At 43.4% G+C, this 20,330-nt stretch overlaps 1 protein-coding gene across 4 annotated transcripts in view; it reads left to right on the top strand.

The window, feature by feature from the left end:
- Window positions 1-11,058: 11,058 nt before the first annotated feature.
- The window catches only part of FYN (FYN proto-oncogene, Src family tyrosine kinase), a 214,377-nt gene continuing 205,105 nt past the window's right edge, over window positions 11,059-20,330 (top strand). For all 4 annotated transcript variants that reach the window (XM_016956180.4, XM_063812640.1, XM_054686190.2 and 1 more), the window contains exon 1: window positions 11,059-11,186. The gene's annotated coding sequence lies outside the window, so the exon portion shown is untranslated. The remainder of the gene's footprint in view (window positions 11,187-20,330) is intronic.

The raw sequence follows: 20,330 nt of genomic DNA, 5'->3' as shown, positions 1-20,330 counted from the left end.
TAACAGTGGGGAATTATGTGGGTACAATTGCTAATTTCATGTGTCAGCCTGACGTGGACATGGGGTGCCCAGATTAAACATTATTTCTAGGTGTGTCTGTGAGGGTGCCTGCAGGTGAAATTAGCATTTGAATTAGTTGACTGAGTAAAGCAGATTGCCCTCTCTAAAGTAGAAGGGCATTATCCCATCCCTTGAGGGCCTGAATAGAACAAAATGGTGGAGGAAAAGGGTATTCACTCTCTCTTCCTGACTGCTGAGCTGGGACATCAGTCTTCTCCTGCCCTTGACTGGGACTTATACCATTAGCGCTCTTGCTTTCAGAACTACATCACCAGCTTTCCTGGGTCTCCAGCTTGCAGATAGTAGATCATGGGATTTCTCAGCCTCCATAATCTCATGACCCAATTTCTTATAGCAAATCATATACATATGTGCGTCCTGTTTCTGTGTAGAACACTCACTAACACAGTGAGTGAACACCCGGCTTCCTCTGCCTTCTGCTGGAATGACTGTGATGTATACTCACAGTGTCTCCCGGAGGGGACTTAGTGAGGTGACACTCTATTTGCCCCCAGGAGTACTGGCTTCATAATTCGCCATCTGTGGACTTCCTTCTCTTCCTACCCTCATTCCCAGACTGGGTTTCCTGGGTTCACTTTTCAACAAGCAACTCTAACACTCTTCTTTGTCTCAGGGTTTACCACTAGGAGAGCCCAAACCAAGATGTGACCACTACTTATTTTGGTTGCCATTGTAACCAAAAAGCTTTTAAAAATTATAATTTCTCACTAGATATATAGGAAAATTATTTATTTTTTTGTCTGTGGCATTTCCCATATATATAAATAAAAATATATTCAAACACAAGTTTTTGGTGTGCAAAAATTAGTATTGTTAAGTTGTTTTACATATATACTTGTACATGCTGCAAATTACTATATATTTTATATATCTATACAGAAATAGCATCCAGAGTTGTATACAAAACCCCTCATGTATACAGCACTTCAGGGGCAATTTGGATAATTTTCAAAGGTGATTTTGACTATGCACAACTTTCACCTAACTCACTGTTTTTGGAACCCATCCTCAAGATCTTTGGCAACTGGCTCCATAGTGAATTCATTTATTAGTTTTAATAGTGTTTCAATTGATTCTCGTGGTCTTTCCAGGTAGATAATTACATTAACAGGAATTGATAGAATTTTGTCACCATTTTGTCATTTATATTTATGGTTTCTTCTTTTTGTCTTACTACATTTACTAGAATTTTCAGAACAATGTTAAGTATTAGTGGTGAAAAGAGTGTCTTTGTCTAATTTCAATTTTGAATAGAAATTGAATGTTCCTCTTTTTATTGAAAGACAGACAGAAAGAATTTGGGGAATGCCTATGGCTTATCCAAAGCCAATTCATTGAAATAAATGATAAATGAAATGCAGGATGAAATAAATTTCAGTTTTGCGTCTGTATGAAATATTTTCTGATTTTTTAACAGACCATTCTTAGTAAATTTGATTCTCTTGGGGTAAAATGAGTTTAACTTCTGTAAGCTCATGAATAATTTATGTCTATTTGAGATCTTTTCTGGCTGCCATTGGGTGGTTGACCTTGATTTGCAAGCTAGAAAAATTAAACCTCCAATATGTAACAGAGATTTGAGTTTCTATACCTGTACTTGCCAAATTCACACATCCCAAGTAACTATTTCTGCTCTTTTTGGTTCAGACAGCCAGTCCCAGGTATTTTCACATATATATATACAAGATATATCTATGTAAAAATATACATATATTTATATAGAGATAAATACATACATAAACATAGATTATATATTATAAACTATATCTGTGTGAGTTCATTTTGAACTCACTACAATATCCTAATATCTAGCCAATACATGTGTTCTCATGTCCAAGGTAGACAGATATGTTTATAAATGTATAAAATGATGTATGTGTAAGGACAAGAATTTCAGCATATTTGTAATCACAAAACATTGGAAGCATCTTATACATCCATCAATAGGCAACTAGTTAAATAAATTGAGAAACTTGCAATAGATAGTGCCTTAAAATAGATTCAATTATTTTGTAGACTTAGTAGAAAGTGTTTATTTCCTCTCATCTTCCACTTTAATATAGCTGACCCAGAATCTGTTTCCATAAATCTGGAGACAATAGGGAGTGGGTGAAGAGTATGGTGGACTAAGGGATTTTCAAAGTATATCCATGAGGATGAAACTTTAACATTTATAAGCAACAAAAATTGCATCTAAGATTCCTCAAGAAAGAAGTTTTGCCCTTCACATACTATCAACAGATAGATGCTAACTTAGAATTAGTGCTTTTTGACATGTACCTGGCAAAAATATCTCTTGCCGTCCTAGTGTCTGGCTTGATGAGGACTGCTACGTTATAATACAAACAAAAACGTGATGCTAGCCAAATCAGTAAAGCAACAGCCAAAATGAAATTTAGAGAAGGATAGCTGATATTACTTCCAAGTTTTAATATTATCTCAAATTTTTGTACTTTATATCTATGTAAAACATATTTTGTATCTATGTAAAATGCATATCTATGTATTGTTTCCCCAGAGCGCTGCTCAATTTTACCATCTCTCAATGTGGCACACAGACTAGATACTCAACAAAGCCATTTCCTTTTCTTCCTGGGAACACCACTAGATTACATTTCCCAACTCCCATGCCTACAGGTGTGGCTGTGTGATTAGTTCTGGCCAACAGAACGTGAGCAAAAATGATGTATGTCATGTTTAGACCTGACCCCTAAAATCTGCCATGCAATTCCCTCTCCTTCCTTGTTTCCCAGTCATATAAATAGGATCCAGTGAAATCCTGGTTAAAGGGAACCTAGGTCCCTGAATCACTTTAAGAATAACTGTCCATCAAAACCCAAATGGACTGTGACTTTAGAGAGAAGTAAATCTTTATTATGTAAAACCACTGAGATTTGGGGATTGTTTGTTACAGAAGTTGGTTTTAGTTTACTAATTTGTTTAGCTGGCTAATATACCCAGCTCTGTATCTCTCTTATCCAGTTTTCAAATTCTTGGTAAATAACACTTGGCTCATTCAGGGATAAGTGTCTATCCCTGGTCATTTGGCTATAGCTAGTGTATTAGTCCATTTTCACACTGCTAATAAAGACATACCCAAGTCTTGGTAATTTATAAAAGAAAGAGGTTTAATGGCCTCACAGTTCCACAGTGCTGGGGGAGGCCTCAGGAAACTTACAATCATGGCAGAAGGAGAAGCAAACACGTCCTTCTTCACAAGAAGGCAGGAGAGAGAAGAATGAGAATCAAGCAAAGGGGGAACCCCCTTATAAAACTATCAGAGCTCATGAGAACTTACTCACTGTTACAAGAATAGCATGAAGGTAACTGCCCCCATGATTCAATCACCTCTCACCAGGTCCCTCCCACAACATGTGGGGAATATGCGAACTATAATGCAAGATGTGATCTGGGAGGGGACACAGCCAAACCATATCAGCTAGGATGGGGTACTACAGGGTCACTTGATATAGACATGGCATCCCGGACACTCCTGGGCACTGGGAGCTATTCCCAGAAGAGAGGAATCACTGTGAGCTGGGTACCCACACAAGAGTGTTTCCTACATAAAGAAGGATAATAAACAGGAAGAAAGGAAGACTGACAGAACCTCATATGCAGATTCTCAGGGTAGGAGAAAGCATAAGAAAACCCATCAATCTTCCCATTCCTGAGAAGCTTCACATCCCTACAAGATGTGTCATAAATCCTGGCATTCACTCTCGGAGACAATTAACTCTCCCTTGGGAAATGTAGAATAACTGAAAGTTGAAAGATCATTCATGTTAAACATTATGTTCAACAAATATTGTGTACCTTGCTAAGGGAATGTAAGGGTGGGCCTAGGGGACAGACTGGAAAGGGAGAAATTCCTGTTAAATGAATAGGACACTCAATCATGGATCACTGAGGTTCACAGAGATCTGGGTGACCAATTGCAGTGGGCATTTGTCATTTTTAAATTCTGGCCCAGCATCTCGTCACCCTTTTTTTGAGGGTGGAGAGTCCTATTATCTGAGTTGGGTGGGGCAAAATTATCTGACCATTTCCCACAGAAGCTGAAAAAATACAAATCTCCCTCCCCTTCCTCTGCCTTCTGCCCCCCAACTCCCTCCTACCCTGGCTGGCAGCTGGGGTATGGTCAGCATATTGGATGCTGCCATCTAGGAATCTGAATCTTCAGCAAGTGACACAAGGATAAAGAGACGGCTTGGAATCTACATCCAGTGGTGTTGCCCCTTGGCAGTGGCAAAAGTCTCTGGTAGAATGAGGACACCAGCAGAGGTGTCCTAACCAGCTCTCAGTTCTGCCCCTGGGTAGTGATACCTGGTTCCCTCTTTTTTTTTTTTTTTTCTTTTTGAGCCTGGTTCTTAAGTCTTCCAATTGATTCTATGAGCCAACCAATAGCTTCCTAAAAAAATTCCTATTCTGCTTAAATTAGACATAGTAGGGTTTTCTTTGTGTTGGTTTTTGTGTTTTGTTGTTGTTGTCATTTTGTTTTGTTTTTGAAACAGGGTCTTATCATGTCGCCTAGGCTGGAGTGCAGTGGTCCAATCACAGGTCACTGCAGCCTCAACCTCCCAGGCTTAGGTGATCCTCCCACCTCAGCCTCCCATGTAGCTGGGACTACAGGCTCACGCCATTTTGTCTGGCTAATTATGTATTTTTTATAGAGATGGAGGTTCATGATATTGCTCAGGCTGGTCTCGAACTCCCGGGCTCAAGCAATCCCCCTGCCTCGTCCTCCAAAAGTGCTGGGATTACAGGTGTGAGCCACGGTGCCCAGTCAGACATAGTAGGTTTCCGATGCTTGCAACCAAGAACCTTGACTGATACAATAATTTCCTCCTCCTTCAGTTCATTTTTTCCCTTGACAACTTGACAGAATATTTGAATTCTTGAAAGTAGCAAGATAAATGTCATAAAGTCCACATTTCACACAGATGTAGATCACTAAACTAATTAGAAAGCTGAGGCATTATCTCTTTTTCTTTAGGACTACAAGAAGCTATGACCAGGAAAATAACTGAATCATTGAGGGCACACTCTAGGAGCTCTATCAGATAAAAACAAAACAAAAAGCATCTGCTAGCCTCACAGTGTCACTCTTGAGGGTCTCCCATGGAGTGTCAAGTCAGGGTCAGCTCACCTAAAGAAGATCAGGCCTAATCAACCTGTTCCTGCAAACAGGGGAGTCCAAAGGTTTCTGATCCAGTTATCTGTACCAGTGTGGGGTGTTCTATTGGCTCCACCACACTGGAGGAGTCTTAAATACCATCACTGCACTGAGTAGAGCTTGGAAATAGCAGACAGTGAGGAGTCAAGAAAGGGCCAGAGTGAAAGGTATGGCTGGTTAGTATGCAGAAGAAAGGGACAGGCCATCTTATGACAGAACAGCCTCCTTTGTTAGGCTCCTATGGGGTCCCTGCAGAAGGTGTGTTGGAAGATAACTCTATGAAATTAGAAGGGTTTCCATCTAGACCCTCAAGGTTGACTAAGACCCATTCTCAGGCACTTGAACTTCACAAGCTAATAATCCAAGCCACCTTTGGGGAGTCGGGCAAAGAATCAAAGAAGCGCATCTTCAATCAGTGCCATCCCATTCACCCTCCCTGTGGTCTGGTTAGGATATAGGCCTCTCTTCCTCCCCAGCATGACTGGCTTGCCCAGTACTGACCCTGACACGTTGAGAGCATCCAAAAGAAGTTCAGTGCACCTGGGCTCTAAAACCATGTTCATAATAACTCCTGTCTAGTCAGTCCACCCTCCATCTTTTTAAGAGAAAAGGGAACTGGAAAGCCAAATGCCAAGAGGGCTCTGCTGTGGCCTGTCAGGAGGACCAGCTGTCCAGTATGGACACAATTTAACAAGAGAGACAATGGTAGAAAAGTAGGGCCAGAATCTCAACTTCAGAAGAGCCACAGGTATCTTCCTTCCAGAGGCAGGTTTAACATCACCTATGCTCCTTTCTGAGTTCAGGCTGGGGTGTTGTATGGAATGTCCTTCCCACATGAGATTTTTCCAGGACCATCTCCTGCTGGCTCATGGCAAGCTGTGGACCCGAAATGCCCTAAATCCATTGGCTGTGTGCTAAAGATTGTGTATATAAAAATATTTCACTCTTTATATAAGGACTTGATATGAGGCATCAGAAGAAAGAGGTAAACAGTGAACCAGGTATGCCAAGTACAGACAGGTTAGCCCTGGGGCCACTTTAGCAGTGGTGTCCCACTCTGAGAGTGAAGGGGTTTTTTTGCTTATTTGTTTCATTTTGTTTTGTTTTGAGACAGGGTCTCACTCTGTTACAGCAGTGCAATTAGAGCTCACTGCAGCTTTGACCTCCCAGGCTCAAGCAATCTTCCCATCTCAGCCTCCCAAGTAGATGAGATGGCAGGTGTACACCACCACGCCTGGCATTTATTTTTTTGTAGAGATGGGGTCTTGCTGTGTTGTCCAGGTTGGTCTCAAACTCCTGGGCTCAAGCAGTCCTCTGGCCTCAGCCTCCCAAAGCACGGGGATTACAGGCATGAGCTATCATGCCTAGCCTCAAAGTGAAGTTTTATAAGAATCATTCTTGCAAGTCCCAGAAGACCCACCAGAAACAAGAAGGGTGTCTGTGGGTGGATGGAAGCAGAAGGCCTCCCTCTGGTCCTGGTCTTGATTCCTGAACACTACCCTGGGGCAATATGCCTTCAAAAGGGAGGAAAAACAGCAGACAGGAGGCAGAGGAAGAAAAACGAGAATTAAAGTAGCAAAAAAAGGAACAAGTTTAAAATAAGTTTTTATTGTTTTTTCTAATAACATAATAAATGCCCAATGTAAAAAGTTGAGGAAATTAAGAAAAAGATAAAAAATAAAATAACAATGACCTAAAATATGATTACTTGGAGGAAACGATCATTAAAATTTTTGTGTATGTATTGCTTTCTATGAAAATTTACACATATAGATAAGTTTAAAAATAATGGAAATATATGTGTATTAATACACATATATAAACATACATATGTACACATACAAACACAATACTAATTTATTAGCTCTTCTTAATTTTAATTTGTTGTGAAAATCTTTCCACACAAATAAATAAATAAATGGCAATGTTATAATTTTATGGCTATATAGTATTCTATTATAGATACAACATAATTTACACACCAAATCCCTTATCAATGAACTTTTCTCAGTGCTTCACTATTATAAACAATGTTCCAATTATTCCCATCATACGTGCGCTTGTGTTTGTGTATTTGCAAACTTGTTCCATTCTTTCCCAGAAGTAAAATTGCTAAGTCAAATGTATACATTTTTTAAAAAGGCTTTTCACAAATGCTATTAAACTGCCTTCCAGCAATGTTGTACCAATTAAAAATTCCACTAGTAGGGTATGGATATCCATTTTCCTGTTGAACCTCCTATCACATTTACTGGCCATTTTGGGTTTTGTTTCTGTTGCACATATTTTTCAGTTCGAACGTTCATCTTTATTTTCTTGTTGATTTGTAAAAACTCTACATTGAGGGTTTTTACCCTTGCCATATGTGTTGTTGTTGAGTTGACATTTAAGAGAAGGTTAAAACTAAAATAAAATAATAAGACAAGAAAATGTTTTAGCTAATAAAATTAAAAATAAGAAAAAAAGTTACTTTAAAAGCAAGATATAAGATTCAGATGAGACAAGTTCAAGAAAGCCAGAATAGAAAGAGGAAACTTTAAGGTAAAACAAGTAGAAAAATACAAAATATATAAACAATATCAATAAAATCAAAGAGAAGTTCTAGAACAATGACTACATTCTAATTTGTATAATAGAAGCTACTCATAAGAAAACAAAACTGGTGGTTGTGGAAGACAATATTACTTACCTTGGGTAGGCCAGGGACAGCGTCTCAGATCTTTAATCAAGTTCTTGGTAGAGATTGGCAGAATAGATCAAAACGGGAATAGTATACAAATCTTTTGCAGTGCTCTATTCACTTGTTCAGACCATTAGCAACTCCTCCTGAGGAGTCCAAATCCATTTAAAGCTACATTTAAGACGGGCAACAGATAAAAAAGTAGGTAAGCAAAGAATTACAAAAAACAGGATGAAGTCTTGATGGGAGCAGGTTAATCTGTCATTTTAATCACATTGTCTCTTTGTCCACTAATTAGATCAAGAAGCTATTACAGTTGCAGACACTAAGAAGTGACTTCTCTTGAAGAAACAGAGAGAGAGGAGGAGAGAGGGAGAGAGAGAGAGAGAGAGAGAGGACTTATCCCACCTACTCCAGATTTCCAGATTTAGCGTAAGATAGATTGAAGTAAACATGAGATTTCAAGGAGATCTATAACCTAAGAGTGTTTTTTTCTGAGAGCATATGACACTTAGTCTGTCCGGAATAGTTTGAGAACGGTTTTACTATTTTTCCCATTTTACGTATGAGGACACTAAGGTTCAAAAAGGATAAGCGACTTGCTTCATCAAAGTGCTCCCCATAGTGAACTGTGGAGCTGGAATCAGAAACAACTCCAGACCAGTGCTGCCCGATAGAGATATAACTTGAGCCACATAGGTTATTTAAAATTTTCTAGTAGATGCATTTAAAAAATAAAAGAAACAATTTAATTAACTCTAATAATGTTTTATTTAGCACAGTACATTTAGACTAACATTTTAACATGTAATCAATATTAAAATGGGATACCTTACATTCCATTTTTCATGCTTGATCTGAAATATCTAATACATCTTTTACATTTACAGCACATCCTAATTTGCAGTAGCCAAATTTCCAATACTGAAGTACATTTCAAGTACTTAACAGTCATGTGGCTAGTGGCTACCTCCTCGGACAGCCCAATTCTAGAACTATGGTCCTCAAGGTGCTGTCTCCAGATCGGCTGTATCAACATCACCTGGGAACTTGCTAAATGTGCAAATTCTTGGGCACCATCCCAAACCCCCTAAATCAGAACCTCAGGGGGTTAAACACAGCAATTCATGTTTAAGCAAGCCCCTTCAGTTATTTCTGATACGTGTCAAAGTTTGAGAACCATTGCTCTACACAACTGCCTCTGCATCCCAATCCAAATAAACCCAGAGCAGCCATTGCGGACTAGCCCTGAGGACGAAGAGCCTCTGCTCTTGAGATAAGCAATTCTTGGCTAAATGAAGCTGGCTTTCTCTTGTATGGAAATATCCTAGTCCTAGCTATGGTTCCATTTCTTGGGATTATGGAATTTCCAGACACAATTTAAACATGGTTTAATTTGTCATTTTGTTTAAGGAAAAGGAAAAAAATCCAGTAACCACTGTATACTGTCACCTTGAGTTAGTTACTTAACTTTTCTTTTCCTCAGTTTCCTCCTCCATAGGATGCAGATCATTTAATAAATGTTAGCAACTTTTCTTAAAAAGTAGTGTGTACAAAAAGAAAAAAGTCAGCAAAAGGGACAGATTTTTTTAAACTACAGTAAAAACAAGTAGTGGGCCGGAAAGGCAATATTATAGATTTTGAGCACAGAAGCAGAAGCTGATTCACTTATAATTTCTTAGAACATTAGATTTGCTGAGGGTGAAGGTAGGATTCTTGCCAAAATCATTAAGGAGAGCGATTCTGAGTATGCCTTAAAGCAGAACTTTCAGTAAACAGGAATTACCTATAAAGAAAATCAGGAAGCCAAAGTGTTTCTTTTTATGAAGTTACATCCTGCCATAGAAAAGCTGGATAGGAAATAAAGACCGATGCACTCCCAACTGTATACTAAACCGGCAATTATTTCATCAAGGGAAATATGAGCAAAAGCTCAGATTCAGTGAAGGGGAAAAAAACATGAGAAGTTTGAATGTTATGAGAAACCAAAGACAACCAATGACTACAATTAAACGAGGTTTTTTTGGGGGGGGGCGGGGAATGTACGAACAAATCTCTGTCATTTCAGGTTCCTTAGTCGCCGCTTGGCCCCTCCCCCCATTTCAGTAATACTTCCTCCAGACTTTTGCTAGAAAAAAAATATAAATGAGTGTCCGCAGAAATAGGGGACTGATAAAATGATCCTAATCTCCTTCTCCTCCTCATTGTTATTTCTTGTGCGTTTCCACGTTTCAGGACAGGATTCTACTTTGCTCCGTACTCTTTTCAGTTTGATCAAAGAAAACGCTGCTATCACCGCCCAATTTTCCATTTCATCCTCTCACCCTCAAATGAAAAGACACCAGAAAGGCAAGATAGCCCTGTCTCGAGGCAGTTTCCCATGGTTTTGGGGGAATGGCAGGTGCCAATCTGCAGCAGCAGCTGCAACCTTCCGCAAAGCGGAAACTGCAGTTCACACTCTCCGCTCTTTCTCCCGCCCTACTCCGCCACCTCACAACTCCACACAATCCTTAAAAACACACAGACCTCCTCCTCCAACCTCGCATCTTCTTGCACACCCTGCACCGCACGCACCCTGGGATGCCCGCTGCCACAGTAACGCTCAACCCACTCGGCGGCCCCACCCACTGCCGTCCCGCCCACGCCCCAGGCGCCAATGGTTGCGGCCCGCAGCTCCCAAGGGGCTCTTTGATAGGGCAGCCGGGCCTGTCACTCTCGAGGCGCGCCCCGCCCCCTCCTCCCTCCCCTCCGGAGCTGGAGGGGCAGAGCATCAGCAAGAGTAGCAGCGAGCAGCCGCGCTGGTGGCGGCGGCGCGTCGTTGCAGTTGCGCCATCTGTCAGGAGCGGAGCCGGCGAGGAGGGGGCTGCCGCGGGCGAGGAGGAGGGGTCGCCGCGAGCCGAAGGCCTTCGAGACCCGCCCGCCGGCCGGCGGCGAGAGTAGAGGCGAGGTTGTTCTGCGAGCGGCGCGTCCTCTCCCGCCCGGGCTCGCCGCGCTTCTCCCAGCGCACCGAGGACCGCCCGGGCGCACACAAAGCCGCCGCCCGCGCCGCACCGCCCGGCGGCCGCCGCCCGCGCCAGGGAGGGATTCGGCCGCCGGGCCGGGGACACCCCGGCGCCGCCCCCTCGGTGTTCTCGGAAGGCCCACCGGCTCCCGGGCCCGCCGGGGAGCCCCCGGAGCCGCCTCGGCCGCGCCGGAGGAGGGCGGGGAGAGGACCATGTGAGTGGGCTCCGGAGCCTGAGCGCCGCGCAGGTAAGCAGGCGGCGGGGATGCGTCGCGGGAGGCCTCGGGGATGCTGCGGAGAAGCCCGGCCGCCGGCGCCCCCGCGCACGCCGCCCCCGCCGTGGGGCCCGGTGCTGCGGTCCCTTGGCCGCCGGGGCGCTCCGCGGGGCTGCCGGGAAGTCGGTGCTTGGGGTCTTCCCGCGGTTGCACCGGAGGACACCCCTGCGGGGTGCGGCCCCGAGGCAGCGCGGGGATGGGGACCCCATTTCCTCGCCCGCAAGCGGGCGCCGGGTGAAAATGGGAATTGGCTTGGGGGCGAGGCTGGCCCAGACTCCGCCCCCGCCCTCCTTTTGGGGCCCCCCGCGGGGACTGGGGCTGTGTGTGTTGTTTTAATGTCAGGGATGATGTAATCACTTAATAATTGATGCCCCGTGCTGCTTCCCTCCCCACCCAACCCCTGCCCCACTCCTCCACCTCTCGGCCTCCTCCCTCGGCGGCGGTCGCCTTCTCCAACCCATCCTCCTGCCTATTTCTGGCACCTCCCTTGCACTTCCCCCATCCTCCCCTTCACTCTTCCTGTGCCACCACCCACCCACCCTTCCCCTTTCCCCTGTGCTGGAGCCTTCCCTCCTCTTCCTCTGTCCCCCACCCCTCTGCTCCCTCCAGCTCCTTTCTCCTTCCTTTCCGGCTCCCTCGCTGGATTTCCTCTCTACTTCCCTAGATCCATGGCTGTTTTTGTTTGGGCTCCTCCCCTCTGTTATCTCTGCGGCCACAGGCGGAGGGGACTGGGCCAGAAGGAGGCCACCGAGCTTGGGCCCAGGCAGAGATGTGCTGGGACTCACTGGGAAGAGGGATAATAAAATCACCCTTCTTGCCCCTCCTTCCCCCAATAAATCACACAGACTCGCCGGGTGTGTGTGTGTGAGTGTGAGTGTGACACAAAGAGCCCTTTCAGTGCATAGAGAGGAGACACACAAAGTACCCTAGGATAGGCACGATGCTTCTTGTCTCTCTTCCCTGGGGCTTCCCTTTCTTTCCCATGAAGCAGTTGATCTCTCTGAGTCTTTCCTGCCACATTTACCAAAAAATAAAAGAACCCCCAGATGCCGGGTGGCAGGTGTCGGCATTTTGCTGTGTTCAGAGACCGGTAGTGTTGACTGGCAGCTGCAGTGTTTCTTAGATTTAAGGGAACAGTTATCCCAGCAGTCTTAAGAGTTGCTTTACTTTTAAGGTAGCCTCCCCATCCCCTCGTTCTTTCCCCTCTCCTTTTGGGAACAAGTACTAAGAGCTGGGGTAGAGTAGATTGGTGTGGGGGTCACAAGAATTTTGTTTCTGAATCAGAATTAAATTGGTATTTGATAAGAGGGAGGCAGCCTGAATGGCTTCTTCTCTCAAGTCTAAGAGGGCACTGTGCTGAAGTCTTTTGAAATGAAATCCTGTCTGCCCAGTGATGTTGTTTTACCCTTTTATTGAAGTAAATACCTGGGGACGTGGATAAAACGGTCTAGAGTTAGCATTTGGAAGACCACTGCAGACTGCCTCTTGCCTGCTTCAAGGTAGTCTTGGGACGCCCACTTCCTTTCTCACCACCCAAGCAACTGCAATACTTTCCACCCTGTGTACTGTCTTCTTCCCCAGTCCCTGCTCCATGGGTACCCTGTATTCAGATGAAGGGACTCACAGACTTTTGGAGGAAGTGGTTTAACTATATGAGGCTTTGGGGCCACTTGGCTATGAACTGGGGCTGTAGAGAATCTTGACTGAAGTCTAAACCATTTGATGTTCCTTTTAAGGAGGAAATGTTAATGTAAATCTGGGGGCTTAATGTTCCGTTTTGTAAGCCAGTGACTATTACATGCTTAATCGATATTGTCAAAACTTAAGTTGAACCCGTTCTTTCCTAAAAGTATGGCTCCTCGACTATTTTTATAAGTAACAGAACTGTAGGTTTAGTCTTCAGTAATTTTATTAGAAAAGAGTTATGATTCATTAAATATTTACTTACACACTTTTTAAGAACATTCATCGTGGAACTTTTTACGTTAAAAAAAGCAATAGGGTTAATGAGTGTACTGTAAAAACAAAGGGTCGTTTGTTTGATGCCAGACCCAGGAAGGAAAGCCAGAGCACATAAACTCACACTCTGTTGACCAAGTTTAAGAGACTTAATGATAAGGTTGAATGTGAGCAAATGCACACTCTGCTTTCTCCTGGGTCTGGAATCTCCAACCCCATCTGACTTGCTCGAAGTCCTTTTTAACCTTTGGGGCCCAGCTCAAATGTCATCTCCTCTGTGAAGCCGTTTCCATCTTCTCCTTTCCAAACAAATCATCATGTTTTGGTTTCAAACTTTGGCAGCAGGCATTATGTTTCGCATGAGTCTATTTCCACCATTAGTTGGTCAGCACATTGATAAAAGGAACTTTATCTTACTTATCTTGTTTCCTACCAAGTTTTATCTTAGCGGGTACTCTGTTTCATTTAACATTCAACAAATGTGAGTTAGGTCTTTGGTATGTGCTCAACACCTGTATCAATTAGGCTAATGTTAGCATGTGTAACAAATAGGCCTGCAAATATATAATGGCTCAAAAGCAATAGACGTTTATTCTTGCTCATTTAATAGTCAAAAATTCATGTTTCTGGTTGGTAGGTGGCTTTCCTCCATGCAGTGATTCTGGGTCCCACACCCCTATCTTGTAGCTCCACCATCCCATAGCTTATCATTGTAACCTGTTTCAGTTTACAGAAGGGGCAACAGAGAGTAGACGGGGCACACCCACTTTTAAAATACCTTAGCCTGGAAGTGACACCATCACTTCCTCTCACATTCTTTACTTGAGGGCTAGTTATATGGCCACATTTAATTGCAAGGGAGCCTGGGAAATGTAGTTTAGCCATGTGCTCAGAAAAAAGATACAGAATAAATGTATTTTTATTGAACAGCTTTGTCAAACACTGCCACTTATCAAGGCACATTCACTGCCCTCAAGAAACTTATAGGCTAATGGGAATTAAATAGAAACCTAGAGCGGACACCCGTCATTGCTTTTCTTTTGATTTTATAAGTTTAGATCTTTTCATCCTAAGCATGTTTCAAAAATCTTACTTTTTGTCATGTTTCAAATTTTATGTTTCAAATGTTGCCATTTCCTACTCAATAATCCCATGTGATACAATCATCTGATGCTTCCTGTGTTGACTTTGATGTGGTTCTTTTACTCCAAAAGCACCTTTCTTGGCTTCATTTTTCATCTGGTCATTCTGTAGACTCCCCAAGTTGCTAGGAGAGTCCTTAGAAATCACACTGCTTCTGGATGTTGCAGCTCACGCCTGTAATCCCAGCACTTTGGGAGGCTGAGGTGGGTGGATCACTTTAGCCCAAGAGTTTGTGATCAGCCTGGGCAACATAGTGAGACCTCGTCTCCATGAAAAATCTTTTAAAAACTATCCAGGCATGGTAGCATGCATCTGTGGTCCCAGCTACTCAAGAGGCTGAGGTGGGAGGATCACTTGAGCCTGGGAGGTAGAGACTGCAGTGAGCTGAGGTCATACCACTGTACTCTAGCCTGGGCTCCAGAGTGAGACCCTATCTCAAAAAGAAAAACAGAAATCACAGTCCCACTCCCTCTTAATTGGAAGAGGAAATTAATTAGCCTGAGAGGTGAAACTCCTTGCCCCAAGGCCTTGCAGCTTCTTAACGGAAGGGCAGGAGGCTCAGCCAGCCAGCTCTTCAGGCCCACATGGGTCTCCTCTGTCACTCAGCTGCCCTCTTTGTCTGTGAGTCTTGCATATTCCACGGAGGTTAAGTGAGCTTCCAAATCTCCATGAGCAGGGTTCTAGTGTTCTGGGTAGTCCCTGTTCTCCACAGGCTTCCAAATTGTTGGAGCAATTCCATTCATACCAGCCATCATAATTGTTAATGCACTTTTTTTGCTATGAATACTTCATTATATTCATCTGTTCTGCAGACATTAGCCTAGTATGTTACTTTGTGCAAGGCACTGGGGAGATGAGGTCCTGGAAATGAATACTTCTGCTGTCCTTGCTTTTCAGAAGTTCACGGTCTACTAGAAGAGATAAAAAATAATTAATAATTGTTAACATTTGTTGAGCATTTACTATGTGCCAAGCACTGTTTAAGCTCCGATCTTAACAATAATAATATGAAGTGGTTTCACTTATAATCTCCGTTTTACAGATGGGAAATTGAAGCAAACTTTAGTAGCTTGTTAAGTAACTAATTCAAGATCATACAGCTACTAAGTGGTAGAGTCAGGATTCAGGTCCAATTAGTTTGGTTCCAAAGCCTTTGCCCTTAGCCACTAGGTAATATTCAAAATACTACATATAATGATGATATTAAAATACGTTATGTGCCATAAGGGAGGGTGACTGAAATGCTTTAGAAATTAAGACTTTTGGTTGATGAGAAATATAATTTTATAGCCAAATAGAAATACAATATTCATCCCTACCCTCCTTCCATTCAGACCCTCATCTACTACTTACCGGGGAAATACAAAATTAAATTAAACAATGGTAAAGCAAGGCATGTCGATACTGGAAATAATTTTACTCTGTGTGATTATTTAAAGCTGGGTCTTTCTGTGGTACACAATTAGGTCTGTATAAGTTTATGAATTGTCTACATACTTACTCATTTAACAGCATTCATTCATTGCGTATTCTATTTGCCAGACAATTAATTAGATGGTTCAAGGCAAAAGAGATGTGATCCTGTCCCCAAGGAACTTACTTGCTAGTTTTGCAGAGCTATAAAGGAGTCTCTGACCAATGTTAGAAATGCTGGGATTTTAGGGGTCCATGTAGGATGGCAGAGAGTGTACAGAATGGAGCATGAACCTGGAAAAGAGGTGGGCAAGTGGGATAGCCAAGCAGAGAAGGCTGGAGGAGGAGGGGTCTGAAGGCAAGATGAGTAGAGATGGCTGGGTGAGTGTTGTGGGAAGCTCCCTGTCCCAGAAAGAACAGCCCAGAGGGCGAATGCACAGACCTTTTGGGGAACTGCAGTTAGTTCAGGGCTGTTTGGAGTGGTACAGAGATGGACAAAGGGAAATGACAGAGCTGAAGGAGAAACTGAGAAAGATTCTTGTACGTACTTTATCCTGAGTGCCATTTAAGAGTTGTAAGTGGAGATGTGGCTTTGATGTGATTGTATTTTTATAAAGATCTGGCCACAGTATGGGCCTTTGACCGAGGGCAGGCAGAACTAATGCAGGGAGGGTAGTTATGGAAACTTAAATGAGTAGTAGATGAGGGTCTAAATGGAAGGAAAGGAGGTGCAGATGGAGCAAAAAAGAATTAGAGAGCAGTAGACAGGGTGTGGGGGTAGGTAGAAAAGAATTTCTCTGGGAAATTAGGTAGAGACAAGCAGTCCAATAAGGAAAGCAGGGGGCAGGTATCTAAGCGATGACTTTATCTTAAACACTTTAGACTTCCAGGTGTAGTAGCTCATAGGCAGGTAAATAGAGAGGTCTGGAGTGAGGGAAGAGGACTAGGTCTTTTTTTTTTTTTTTTTTCCGAGACGGAGTTTCGCTCTTGTTGCCCAGGCTAGAGTGCAATGGCGTGATCTCAGCTCACTGCAACCTCCACCTCCCAGGTTCAAGCGATTCTCCTGCCTCAGCCTCCCGAGTAGCTGGGATTACAGGCACCCAACGCCACACCCGGCTAATTATTGGGGTTTCGCCACGTTGGCCAGGCTGGTCTCGAACTTCTGACTGCAGGGGATCTACCTACCTCAGCTTCCCAAAGTGCTGAGATAATAGGCATGAGCCACTGCTCCCAGCCAGGACTAGGTCTTGAATATAAATTCGTTAGCAAACAAATTACAAAAATTGAAGCCATGGATGTGATGAGGTCACCCAGGGAGAATGTGTGGAGTAGAAAGAGCAGAAAGGGCAGAGAGCAAGCCCAGGAACAGAGGAGGAGTCAGGCCCAGAATGGGAGAGGAGCCTGCGGAGTACTAGACCAGCTTCAGAGTTGAGCAACATAAAGAACAAAAAATGCAGTTGGATTTAGCACTGAAGATATCTGAACCTGCCCAAAGCAGCATCAGGAGAACTAGAGGGGGAGAAGTCTAGAAATCTGTTGCTCCCCAGCCAGGGTAAAAACACATATCAAAGCCTATAGAACATACAACCATGAAGGACTCTTGCGGTTTTTCATGGGCACAGGCCATGGAATCTTAGAGATCATGTAGTCAACATGTTCATTTTACTCGTGAGGAAAAATGAAGTTAAATGAAGAGGTTAAGCACTTGTCCAAGATGGCGAAGTCACCAGGTTTCACACCTCTCAGCCCAGGTGTGTGGTGTGGTTAAGAGCATGGGGTTGGGGCCGGGCACGGGGGCTCACGCCTGTAATCCCAGCACTTTGGGAAGCCGAGGCAGGTGGATCACCTGAGGTCAGGAGTTCAAGACCAGCCTGGCCAACACAGCGAAACCTTGTCTCTACTAAAAATACAAAAATTAGCCCGGTGTGGTGGCACAGGCCTGTAATCCCAGCTACTTGGGAGCCTGAGGCAGGAGAATCACTTGAGCCTGGGAGGCAGAGGTTGCAGTGAGCCGAGATTGTGCCACTGTATTCCATCCTGGGCGAGAGAGTGAGGCTCTGTCTCAAAACAAAACAAAACAAAACAAAAGTATGAGGTTGGGGTAGGGTCCGGGTTTGACCCCTTCCAGCTGTGTGGGCTGGGCCAAGTTACCTGGTGTCTCTGTGACTCCTTTTCTTCATCTTTAAATGGAGATAGTAGTTCCTGCCTCAGAGGGTTGCTGTGAGGATTCAGTGAGTTAATACATGTCAAATATTCAGAACAGTGTCCTACACATAGGAAAAGCTATGTGTTTGCTGCTGTTGTTAATCCATATGTATGTGTGTATGTGTATATACACACATATGACATACATGCTTTAGGGAAGGGATGATGAAAATATATTGTGTGTATGTAAGGAAACTTTGAATGTTTTAGAAAGAGATTTGGGTGATTGTCGGTTCTGAATCAAAAATTGTTAGAAAAGTTGGGAAATTTACTTATATGGTATGATTGAAAACAGCATTTTTAGTAAGAAATGCAGCACCTTCATTCTTGAGAACGGAAAACATGAAAGCATTCTGAAGTTAGCCTTGTAAAAGGGTTTCTTTTAGTCAGATAACCAGAATTTTAACCTATTTACAATGGAAATCCCTCGAGTTTGACTTCAGAATGTCATTGTGACTTTTCTAAAGGTAGAATGAACTATAAAGTAAGAAAAAACTATGGGTTATGACTTTCACACATTTGGCTCCTATGAAAAAAGAGTGATTTGTGTTATTTAGAGGACTATAATAATTTTTTTAGTGTTTCTAGTTGAGCAAATCTAATTTTTAGCTACTAAAACACATGAGAAGCCTGAATGGTATTATCCAAATGGACTTGGGTGACATGCAATATAGACAACTTAGGAATAAGTGACACTGTGGACTTGATTAGAACGCAGTAATCCTGGAAGAATATAAATTGAATTGGATTTATGGTCTAATAAAAACGTGGGAGGAAAAGATAATGCTTACTGACTCATGAAACTTTAACAATGTTTGTAAGACTCCGAGTTGTTGTAATATTTGGTTGAGAGCGCTTTCCCATTTGTCTCAGCCTGCTTCCAGAACAGCCTGCTGTGCACCTCCATCTGGAAGTGAAGCCTGACTTGGGTCTCCTTCTTGGGTATACTTAGGAAGCAGAGATCATCACATACTCTGCCCTTGTAAACCCATGACCTCGAGCAGCACTTGGTTGGTTTAGGCAAATATGTATTGAGTACCTATTAACTGTAAGAGTTTGGGGGAGAAAAAAGTACCATGGGAAAGTCCTAGCTCATTGCTTATTTGCACTCAGAAAGCTTTTCTAGAGGACTACTTGTTTCTGGCCTTGTATTCTCCTTTCTGTGATACTGTAAAAAAGTAGAGAGCATACCACAGCTACCTACTCCTCCCTGAATACACCATAGAAATAATAGCACCTGCCATTTTATTGAACTCGGAGGCATGTGTTAGGTGCTTACATACAGTCATGTACTTAATCATAGCAACTCTAGGAGGCATGTATTATTATACCCATTAGTCAAATGGGGAGACCGAAGCTCAGAGAGGCAAATGGCTCATGGTCAACACAGCTAATAACCAGTGAAGCCAGGTCTGTGTGATTGCTAAACTCTTTCCTGCTTTTGCTCCAGAGCTGTGGTTCCTCATTCCCTGCCTCCTTGCCTTTGCTTTGCAGTACTTCTGTGTCCTGTGTTGCAGGATACAGAGGCACCTTTACCCACCGTGGAAGTCTCACCCTTTCTGATGACTCCCCTCAAAACGTACCGCCTCTTGAGAAGCCCTCCCATCTCTCTTACCTCTGGGCTCCCAGAGCACCTGATTACCACCTCATCATCATCATCCTCATCATAGCCTGATTCGTAAGGCTGAGGGAGCCAGCTGGGTAGGACAGTGGGGCAGGCACTGGCCTTTCCCACCAACTTGTGAGCTCTTTGGAAGTCAGGGACTCTATTTTATGATTGATTTGTCAACATAACACCCAGCACAATTCTAGGAGGTACTACCATTATTATCCCATTTAAAAGATGGAAAAACTGAGTCACAGAGGCTAAGTGATTTAGTCAGCATCACAGAGTAGGTGACAGAGCTGGGATCTGAACACAGCAGTCTGGCTCCAACATCTATGTTCTTCACACTAAATTTGCGCCACCTCTTTAATGAGATTGTAAACTGTGAGGGTGGAGGTGGTGCCCAGAAGCTCCCAGCCCAGTATCTCACAGACGCTGCACAGTAAACATCAGCCCTTTTGTTCTCCTGTCCACCCCAGCAGAGTGACAAACAGAATATATTGAACCAGGTCTTATCGCATAATAAGAAAAGAGCACAAATATGCTGAAGATCTCATAGAATGCATATCCCCAGGCCTCATTTGGATTCAGTGGGTATGGGCCAGGCAGGGCTGAACGCTTGTCATCTTTTCTGTATCTGGGAACAACAGTGAGAAGGGAAGAGTCAGCAGGCAGCTCTGGAAGACAAGGAAGGAAGCAAACATAGGGAGTCCCAACTAGAGTGGTGGGAGCAGGCGGAGAAGTGGTAGAAACCATCAGTCAGCAAGAGTCAGAGAGTGCCGAAGCTTGAG

This window comes from Pan troglodytes, chromosome 5, assembly GCF_028858775.2.
Source record: "Pan troglodytes isolate AG18354 chromosome 5, NHGRI_mPanTro3-v2.0_pri, whole genome shotgun sequence".
NCBI classification, from domain to species: domain Eukaryota; kingdom Metazoa; phylum Chordata; class Mammalia; order Primates; family Hominidae; genus Pan; species Pan troglodytes.
Note: the sequence above shows the minus strand (reverse complement) of the source record. Positions and strands in the feature narration are given on the sequence as shown.